The sequence below is a fragment of the Primulina huaijiensis genome, chromosome 11 (genome assembly GCF_012295235.1).
Source record: "Primulina huaijiensis isolate GDHJ02 chromosome 11, ASM1229523v2, whole genome shotgun sequence".
NCBI classification, from domain to species: Eukaryota; Viridiplantae; Streptophyta; class Magnoliopsida; order Lamiales; family Gesneriaceae; genus Primulina; species Primulina huaijiensis.
In genome coordinates this window covers 20,011,021-20,020,727 of record NC_133316.1, presented here as the reverse complement: position 1 = coordinate 20,020,727, position 9,707 = coordinate 20,011,021, and positions in this window count along the sequence as shown.

Here is a 9,707-nt window from a genome sequence, read left to right as displayed (position 1 = left end):
AGGCGCGACTGTACCGCTTGCTGATGACAAGAAGCGGTAGCGAACGTTTTTTCAATAGGTCCTCTGTAGTCAAATTTTTCATACGAACTAGTAGTGTTTGGACATGAGGATTGCGCGAGTTAAAAAATAGAGTCATAAATATTTTGTCCACTAATTAAACATTGAGTAGGCAAATCAATTTTTTTCTTTTATGCGGGTTAAGATNTCGTGATTATCTAGAAAGATCGAGAAACTTCATGGTTTAGATTTTCTAGGAAATTCACTATTAATCGAATAACACCGAATGAATCTCGATTATAGGCGCGACTGTACCGCTTGCTGATGACAAGAAGCGGTAGCGAACGTTTTTTCAATAGGTCCTCTGTAGTCAAATTTTTCATACGAACTAGTAGTGTTTGGACATGAGGATTGCGCGAGTTAAAAAATAGAGTCATAAATATTTTGTCCACTAATTAAACATTGAGTAGGCAGAGCAATTTTTTTCTTTTATGCGGGTTAAGACGTAAGAAATACTAGTTACTCTGCACACGCGATGTGTGTGTACAGTCTTTTTTATCATTATCGATGGACTATAGTGAAATTTGACAAATTATGGAGGGACTAAATTGATATTTGAATTGTTGAAATAAAAAATATATAAATAAAAGTGTGTGTTGAAATTTTAAAAAAAAAAACAAAAAACAAAAGTGTAATATTATTATCATATAAGAGTAAAGTTAGAAGAAAAAGTTGGTGTCCTTCCTAGATGGTTATTATTATGTCCTCAACTTTAATAAAATAGAATAGATACTTGAAATATTAAATTGAAATTAACAAAAAGAATGATTGTTGATTTCTACCAAAGGTAGTTATTATAATATTGGAATGTGTGGAATAAAGTTTGAGGAAGACAATGACTTTATTATAAAAAACCCAAAATAATATATTTACNAATAAAAGTGTGTGTTGAAATTTAAAAAAAAAAACAAAAAACAAAAAACAAAATNTTATCTAGAAAGATCGAGAAACTTCATGGTTTAGATTTTCTAGGAAATTCACTATTAATCGAATAACACCGAATGAATCTTGATTATAGGCGCGGCTGTACCGCTTGCTGATGACAAGAAGCGGTAGCGAACGTTTTTTCAATAGGTCCTCTGTAGTCAAATTTTTCATACGAACTAGTAGTGTTTGGACATGAGGATTGCGCGAGTTAAAAAATAGAGTCATAAATATTTTGTCCACTAATTAAACATTGAGTAGGCAGAGCAATTTTTTTCTTTTATGCGGGTTAAGACGTAAGAAATACTAGTTATTCTGCACACGCGATGTGTGTGTACAGTCTTTTTTATCATTATCGATGGACTATAGTGAAATTTGACAAATTATGGAGGGACTAAATTGATATTTGAATTGTTGAAATAAAAAATATATAAATAAAAGTGTGTGTTGAAATTTTAAAAAAAAAAACAAAAAACAAAAGTGTAATATTATTATCATATAAGAGTAAAGTTAGAAGAAAAAGTTGGTGTCCTTCCTAGATGGTTATTATTATGTCCTCAACTTTAATAAAATAGAATAGATACTTGAAATATTAAATTGAAATTAACAAAAAGAATGATTGTTGATTTCTACCAAAGGTAGTTATTATAATATTGGAATGTGTGGAATAAAGTTTGAGGAAGACAATGACTTTATTATAAAAAAACCCAAAATAATATATTTACGTTGGAAAAACATATACTAATATATAATAAAATTTTCAAAAAATTATAGGCCCCATAAAATAAATGGGCTTGAGTCAATGGACTCTCATGCCTCTACATATGCACGGCCCTGATAACATCAAGGTCACAAGTTCAAATGTCAACGGTGATGAAAAACAAGTGAGAGTAAGTTTACGACCACGTTATCTCATAGCCAAATAGGGGGAAGTCGTTCTCCCCATAACTAATTTTACAAATGTGATACATCTTGTCTCACATGATAAAAATTAAATATTTAAAATTAGTTTATAATGTGCTACAAGGGACTTCTTTAGCAATTTAAGTTAATTATTTTCGTAAAGCGATGACGAATACGAAATAGTTGTCATAGGAGCTCATTGTGTAGTCACTCAGACGCGGGCCCGGGCTCGAGGCGTGACAAAATGGTATCAGAGACGGTCACTGGCAATGAAAACTGGAAAATAAGTGTTATGCAGGACAAAGTGCTACGTGCATGGGAGCCATCTTTTGAACCTGCGGGACAAAATGTTACATGACGGGAGCCACCTCTTGAACCTGTAGGAGCCACCTCTCGGCGCTGGTGAATCGAGGGATCAGGCCTCGACGAGGACGTCGCATTCTGAAAGAGGGGTGATTGTGATACTTCTTGTCCCACGTCGTAAAAATTAAAGATTTAAAATGATCTTATAATGGTTTACAATGAACTTCTATAGCAACTTGGGTTAATCATTATTTTCGTAAAGCGAGGACGAATACGAAATAGTTGTTATAGGGTTCTATTGTGCAGTCACGCAAGCGCGGGTCGGGGCTTGACAACAAAAGCCATGATACCTGGTTTATCAGGGAAAAAAAGAACTAAGCCATAAGGGTGTCAAAATGCAACACGACCCATCAACCCGACACAACCCAACACGAAAAAAATCAGGTTTGGATTGAGGTTTTTCGGGTTGGGGTTGGGTGGGTTCGGGTTAGTGTCNCACCGTTCAGAATGTGCTTCCATATGTTTCGAATAACATATCCAAAATTCGGCCAAATCCAACGGTTAGTTTTTCGTTTATAGCCTTTGCAAGAAAACTGCTCAGATTCTACGCGGGAAACAGCATACCTACGGTTTTTCATCCATAAACAGGTTAAAAAGACTTCCAAACCCGATCTCCACCGTTCATAATTTATTTGATATAATTTTGGACGTACTGTAAAAGTTTGAGCCCGATCCAACGGTTCAATAAGGCACAATGAATTTTTCAAGATTGCTGATTTTCCGGGCGATGTGCTGTTGCGTTTTCGAAGTGTCGGTTGCATGATTCTTCTATGATTTTCGAATTCTTCGTATTTTTCTTCCAGGATTAAGGTAAGTGGGCAAATTTTTAAAGTTTTAAATTTTTGGGTTATGTGTTTTTCTTTTAAAGAAAAAAATGCGGTCGAACACCGTCTACGTTTTTTTTATCTTGTTACGTTTTGTGAGAACACTGTGAGGATTCCCTGAAAATGGGTGGAATTCCAACATATGGCCCTTAACAGTGGGATAGAACTGTTTTACGGCCTCGCCCCCTTAGAGGATTAAAACTTAGGGACTGACGTCAGTAAACCATGAAAGGTGAAAAATTGCAGTGTTAAAATTATGAAAAGCATGCTGTAAATATATGTTATTTTCGAAAATATGAAAAATTTTATGTGGTGTTCGATATTTCCCCCATTTACTGAGTATTCCCAAAATACTCACCCCTTACTCTACCCTCCCAGATAAATCAGAAGAAGAAAGAGAGAAAGAAGAATCAGACATCAGTTTTTGGGCTGATAGTGGACGCATGAAGAATTTTAATTAAGAATATGTTCTTGTGAGTTTTTAATTCTAGTTGTGAACGCTTCCGCAGATTTTTACCGTTTTCAGAGTTATTATTGTAAAGCCGATTCCATTTTTATGGTATATTTATGATATAAACTGGTTTTGGTTTATACTGTACTACGAGGCTTGTTGTTTAGCAATTATGTGATTGTTGAATAACGCCGGTGTCGACTAACCTCGGTCTTGGGGCGTGACACGAGGCGTGACAAAATGGTATCAGAGACGGTCACCGGCAATGAAAACTGGAAAATAAGTGTTATGCAGGACAAAGTGCTACGTGCATGGGAGCCATCTTTTGAACCTGCGGGACAAAATGTTACATGACGGGAGCCACCTCTTGAACCTGTAGGAGCCACCTCTCGGCGCTGGTGAATCGAGGGATCAGGCCTCGACGAGGACGTCGCATTCTGAAAGAGGGGTGATTGTGATACTTCTTGTCCCACGTCGTAAAAATTAAAGATTTAAAATGATCTTATAATGGGTTACAATGAACTTCTATAGCAACTTGGGTTAATCATTATTTTCGTAAAGCGAGGACGAATACGAAATAGTTGCTATAGGGTTCTATTGTGCAGTCACGCAAGCGCGGGTCGGGGCTTGACAACAAAAGCCATGATACCTGGTTTATCAGGGAAAAAAAGAACTAAGCCATAAGGGTGTCAAAATGCAACACGACCCATCAACCCGACACAACCCAACACGAAAAAAATCAGGTTTGGATTGAGGTTTTTCGGGTTGGGGTTGGGTGGGTTCGGGTTAGTGNAATTAATTATCTAGAGTCGATTTCAATATATCTATTACAAATCAAACAATAAATAATTTCAGTAGCACAATAATTCTTTTAATAGATTCGTTGGAGTTATAGGCCTTTCGAACTATATAAACATCGACGATATATTTTCCCACAGTCATATTCAAAATCTTATCTCTCGAGTGATATATCTCAAATAAATATGACAATCCAATTAGTGATCAAGTAATTGAAAGTAATAAGATCCGAAAATATAAATAAACAAAGAAGTAATTTCAATATATGAATCAAGAATTCATAAATAAATATTAGACCAAACTACATCATCTTCAACATCACTAATAGACTAAAATTAAGTAAGAAGAAGGGAAGAAGAATCGAATCAGAGTCGCAAATCCATCTTCGGTAGATGCGCTCTTTGTCTTCGTTCTTTGTTCTTGCTCTCTTTCCTGTTCTCTGGATTTTTGTGCATGACTACCACTCTCCTCTTGTGGCTAGAGGGTTTAAATATTTATCCGTGCGTGAATGATTGTGAAAGCCCAAGAAAAGCCCGTCAGATTCTACGTCGCGCCTCTCCCGCACACACGCGTTTATGTTTTCTCACAGCTGCCATGCGCGCGTGCTAATGTTTTTTTTTTTTTTTTCGCTCGTGCTTCTTCTACTTTCTCGTTCACTTCATTCTTCTATTTCAAAATTTAATTTATTCCTTTTTGGTCATGAGTTATGAGCTCATGCTTGATTCCTACATTGACATAAACTACCAAAATACGTAAATCCGCTCGATTTTCGCACACTTTTATGTCACTTCATTGGGTAATTTAAGTGCAATGCACTTATCATACTTATCATGACTAATTCATATAAGTTCCGGAAGATAAAAATGTCGGTTCATCTTTCAAGTGAAAATATGTTAACTTAATTAATACAAATGTTAGACAAAAAATGAAATGTCAATTTACTTTAAGTTATTTCATCTTCTATTTTGGGAAGCATAACCTAACACACATTATAAAACAAATTGAAACTAATATTTGTGAAATTTAACTTTCTCTCCTAATAAAGAGAAAATTATTTTATTAAATCGACAAAAGAAAAAGAAAATTATTTTATATATTTAAATAAAAATCTTACGATATAATTAATGTAAATATCGATATAATGATATACGAATGCAGCTTGAGCATTATTCTCTCTGCAATACGATATTATATTTGTATGATATATCCTAAATTAACTAGCCCCTTCTTAGTTATGATATTCATCTCAAACGAAAGTTCTGCTTAAAAAAAATTTAATTTCAACCTTTTGGTGCATAAATTTTATTAAAATGTAGTTTTTTAGTTAAAAATAAATTACTCAGTCAATGTTTGGTTTTGTTTTTGCCCTTTTCGGTGAGGAGTATTGTAGAAAAAATAATCTGAAATTGTATTTAGATGGATGAATTTAAAACTCATAGGGTGTGTTTGGTTGTGTAAAACCCGGATGCGTGCCAAACAAGGCCTTAGCGCGCGCAGCGTTTCCTCCGATTCCGGCCGCCTCCGGTAACCTTTCTTCGATCGGCGACCAGTTCCCGATTTGCCTCGGTGAGACGAAGAAAAGCCCTCAAACAATTTTAGATTTCGTGTTCGTGTGAAACCGGAATTTCAGATCTACGAAATTGGAATATGAACCCTAACCCGAAAGGTATTTCGTCCAATTACCCTACCAATCCTACTCCGATTTTCAATTAATTTTATCCAAACAATATACGATCCATGGGTAACTTTTCACAACAATCAATTTCAGGATCGGATTAACCAATCGGAAACGCCCAAATTCAAGTGAGTCCACCGATTTTGAGCGAGTTCCGGCCAAATTAGGTAGTGTTCCGACCGATTTTGGCCGTGCCACCACCGGTTCCGTGACCCTCACCACTTCACCGTCCAACGCCTTTGCTCCGACCATACTCCGGCGACTCAACCCGGCGAGTCAACTCGGCCGAGTCAGCGAGTCAACCCGCCAGCATACATCCTTCGATTTTTTCGTAGGAAACTCCGAATTCGGTTCCGTCAACTGATCTGAAATCCTCTCGACATACTCTTCGAATCCATATGTCCATCTCAAAACTTTTCATTTTTGGAAAATTTCTCGAAAAATCTTGTTCAACGCGTTTCTTGTAGTGCTTATCGGATTTTTATAAAATTGGATTAAGGAAACAATTAGTATTGGCCTATATCGTTGGGATTATATCTATCTGAGATGAGTTGACTTAAGCTTCTGACTTAAGATGAAATATTTGATTTGGGGACAATAAATTATTTAGGAAAAAAAAAATAGTATGTGAAAATCTAAGATAAGAGTTATAATAAGTTTTGAATATTCCAATATAGAAGTTGATTTTGGGCAATAGTTAAATGTGTGAACATTAATTTGGGTTCTTAAGAATGCTAAGCATTAACTTTAAATATGTATGCTTTTGGGTTATCTTGTATAAATGAGTTGGGAGACAATATCTTCAGGTTTAGTAATTTATATTATTTTTGGGATAACTAGTAGGATACGACCTTATGTGAATAAAATAAGTTATGAGATATTGCTGGATATTGAGGAAAATATAGCATAATAAGTTTTGACTTTTGTTACGATACTAAGAATGATTCAAGGAGAAATACATTCAATAAAAATAGTTTGTGTTGGAGCTATCTAAGATCATTGTTTCGTTGAAAGTAAGATGTAGAACAAGAATTAATTGATGATTAATTTCATTTTTACAAGGTTGAATAAGATTTTATTTTATGAAGACTGAGTTATAATTTTTGGGATTTAAATCAATAGGCTATAGATTGATATTGAGTTAAGTTCCAAGATTTTATATGGGTTTTAATTTTTGAGATAGTAATCGTGATAATTTCAAGATAGAATAAAATCAGTATCAGTTCGCATATATTCAGTGTCGACTTGATTCAAAGCACTTCGGTAGATTTCGATGTCATCATGTAGATGGATTGGTTATCTAATAGCAGTGCAATAGCAGATTGCCAGAGTAAGAATATCAAACTCCGAACCGCGAACCAAGAAGAAATAAGGTATCATGGCAATGCCAAGAGAAAGAAATACATTCTTTATGCTTCCAAGACTTGGAAAGCCATAAAACCAGAAAAAAAAAAATTTATCTAGCAATGGTGAACGAAGTGCAGTAAGAAATTGAGCCCAAGCTGGAAGACATCCTAATAATGCGGGGATTCCTGAACGTTTTTCTGGAAGAATTCTCGGGATATTCTTGAACCGCGAGGTTGAGTTCAAATCAATGTGGTTCTCAGTGCTGCACCAATTTCAATAGCACCATACTGAATGACGCCAACTGAATTCCAGGAGCTAAAAGAACAACTCCAAGAATTGCTAGACAAGAAGCAATTTCAACCGAGTATATCTCCATAAGAAACTCCAGTACTGGTTGTGAATAAGGAGGACAGAAGTAGGAGATTGTGTATAGATTATAGAGAACTCAATAAGATCACAATCGAGAATAATTATCTTCTTCCAATGATAGACGATCTTTTCGATCAACCTAAAGAAGCTACAACTTCTCCAAACTCGGCCTGAGAACAGGCTACTACCAATTCAAGATCAGGGCTGAAGATTTTTCCAAAACAGCCTTCCGAAAAAGGTACATGCATTATGAGTTCAGAATAATGCATTTTTTTTCTTGACGAACGTGTCGACAGTCTTCAGTGATCTAATGAACAGGAGTTCAAGTCATTCCTTGACAAAATTTTTGCGGTGTCCATCGGGGAGATCCTCATTCACTCACCAAGTTAAGAAGACCAAAAAGATCTTCCTCTCACTCTTCATAGGCTAAGGGAGAGAGAATTATATGACAAGTTCAAGAAAGGTGAGAACATCACTTTCTTATGTCACATAATATGTGAGGCATGAGTATTTGTGGATCCTAAGAACATAGGGGCAATCACTGACTGACCAAGACCAAGGACAATGACAGAAATTCAGAGCTTCTTAGGATTGACGAGCTAGTACCGGGAATTTGTCCAAGATTTTCCATCAATAGCAATACCGCATACAAAAATCACACAAAAGAACGCAAAATTAAATTGGAGCAAAGAATGTGAAAAAAATTTTGAAACCTTAAAGATGAAACTTGCAACCATAATAGTGGTAGTGCTGCCTGATAATGGAAATGATTTTTTCAATTATAGAGATCCGTCAAAGAAAGGTCTAAGATATGTTCTTATGCAAGAAGGAAGAGTAATTTCTTTTGCATCAAGGCAATTGAAACCGTATAAGCAAACTACCCAACCCGCGACCTTGAGTTAGCCGCAATAGTTTTCGACTTTTCGCGTTCATGAATATGAGACATTACCTTTACGACGCCAAGTGTGAGATCTTCATTAACCATCATAGCGTCGAGTATTTGTTCACGCGGAAAGAATTGAACATGAGAAAAAGATGATGGATTGAATAATTTTGACGTAACGATAAGCTACATTCCAGACAAGGTGAATGAGGTAGCTGACGCTTTAAGTCGGAAAAACATGGGTAAGATGATTCTAGCCTCACTATCAGGGAAATCGTGCTTTGATAAATCGTTAAGCAAAACCAGTTTCATGGTCTTGATGGGAAATAAAGATTTAGTATGAGAAAAAGGGAATAAAATTTGATATTAGAGTTTATGTGAAATGATCGATTGGAATTTTAATTTTTATCTTTTAAGATAATATTTTGAGGTTTACTTTAGGTTGATCATATTGGGCTATAGTTTAACTTTTGAGAATTTACATTACTACAAGTATTTGGATATAAAACAATAATAATTGAGAATCAGTATCTGCATTACACAGTCGACATTAAATTTAAGACATGATTTTTTGGATCTATTTTGGATTGAATAAGAGACTAGTCTTGATCTTAAATGTTCAATGGAAAAGTTGATATTGATTTTTTGGATTTCAGTCAGAGTTACATTATTGGGCTACATTTGGATTCAAAAATTTGTTATTTGGGTTTTCCTCTCTCATAAGAAACTAGTTCATCAAATTATGATTATAAGATATGCGACTATTGGGTTATAGTAAGTTGTTGTAGAATTAACGATTCTAATAATTCTGGTTCAATAGAAGTGATATCATTGGATGCAGTAATAGAAGTAATATTAAGAAAATATGGTGTTGTAAGTATAATTGAAGGTATGAGTAAGTCAACACTTTGGTTATAAGACGTCTGACAAGAATCGATGGGATATGATTTAGGAATTTTAGATGATTTTCTAATCATATTGAAAGAGAAGTCACTTGGGAACTAGAATGGAAACTGCGCGAGCAATACCCGTACCTCTTTTTAGACCAAGCCAACCCAAGTTTCGAGGACGAAACTTCCCATAAGGAGGGAGGGATGTAAAACCCAAGATTTT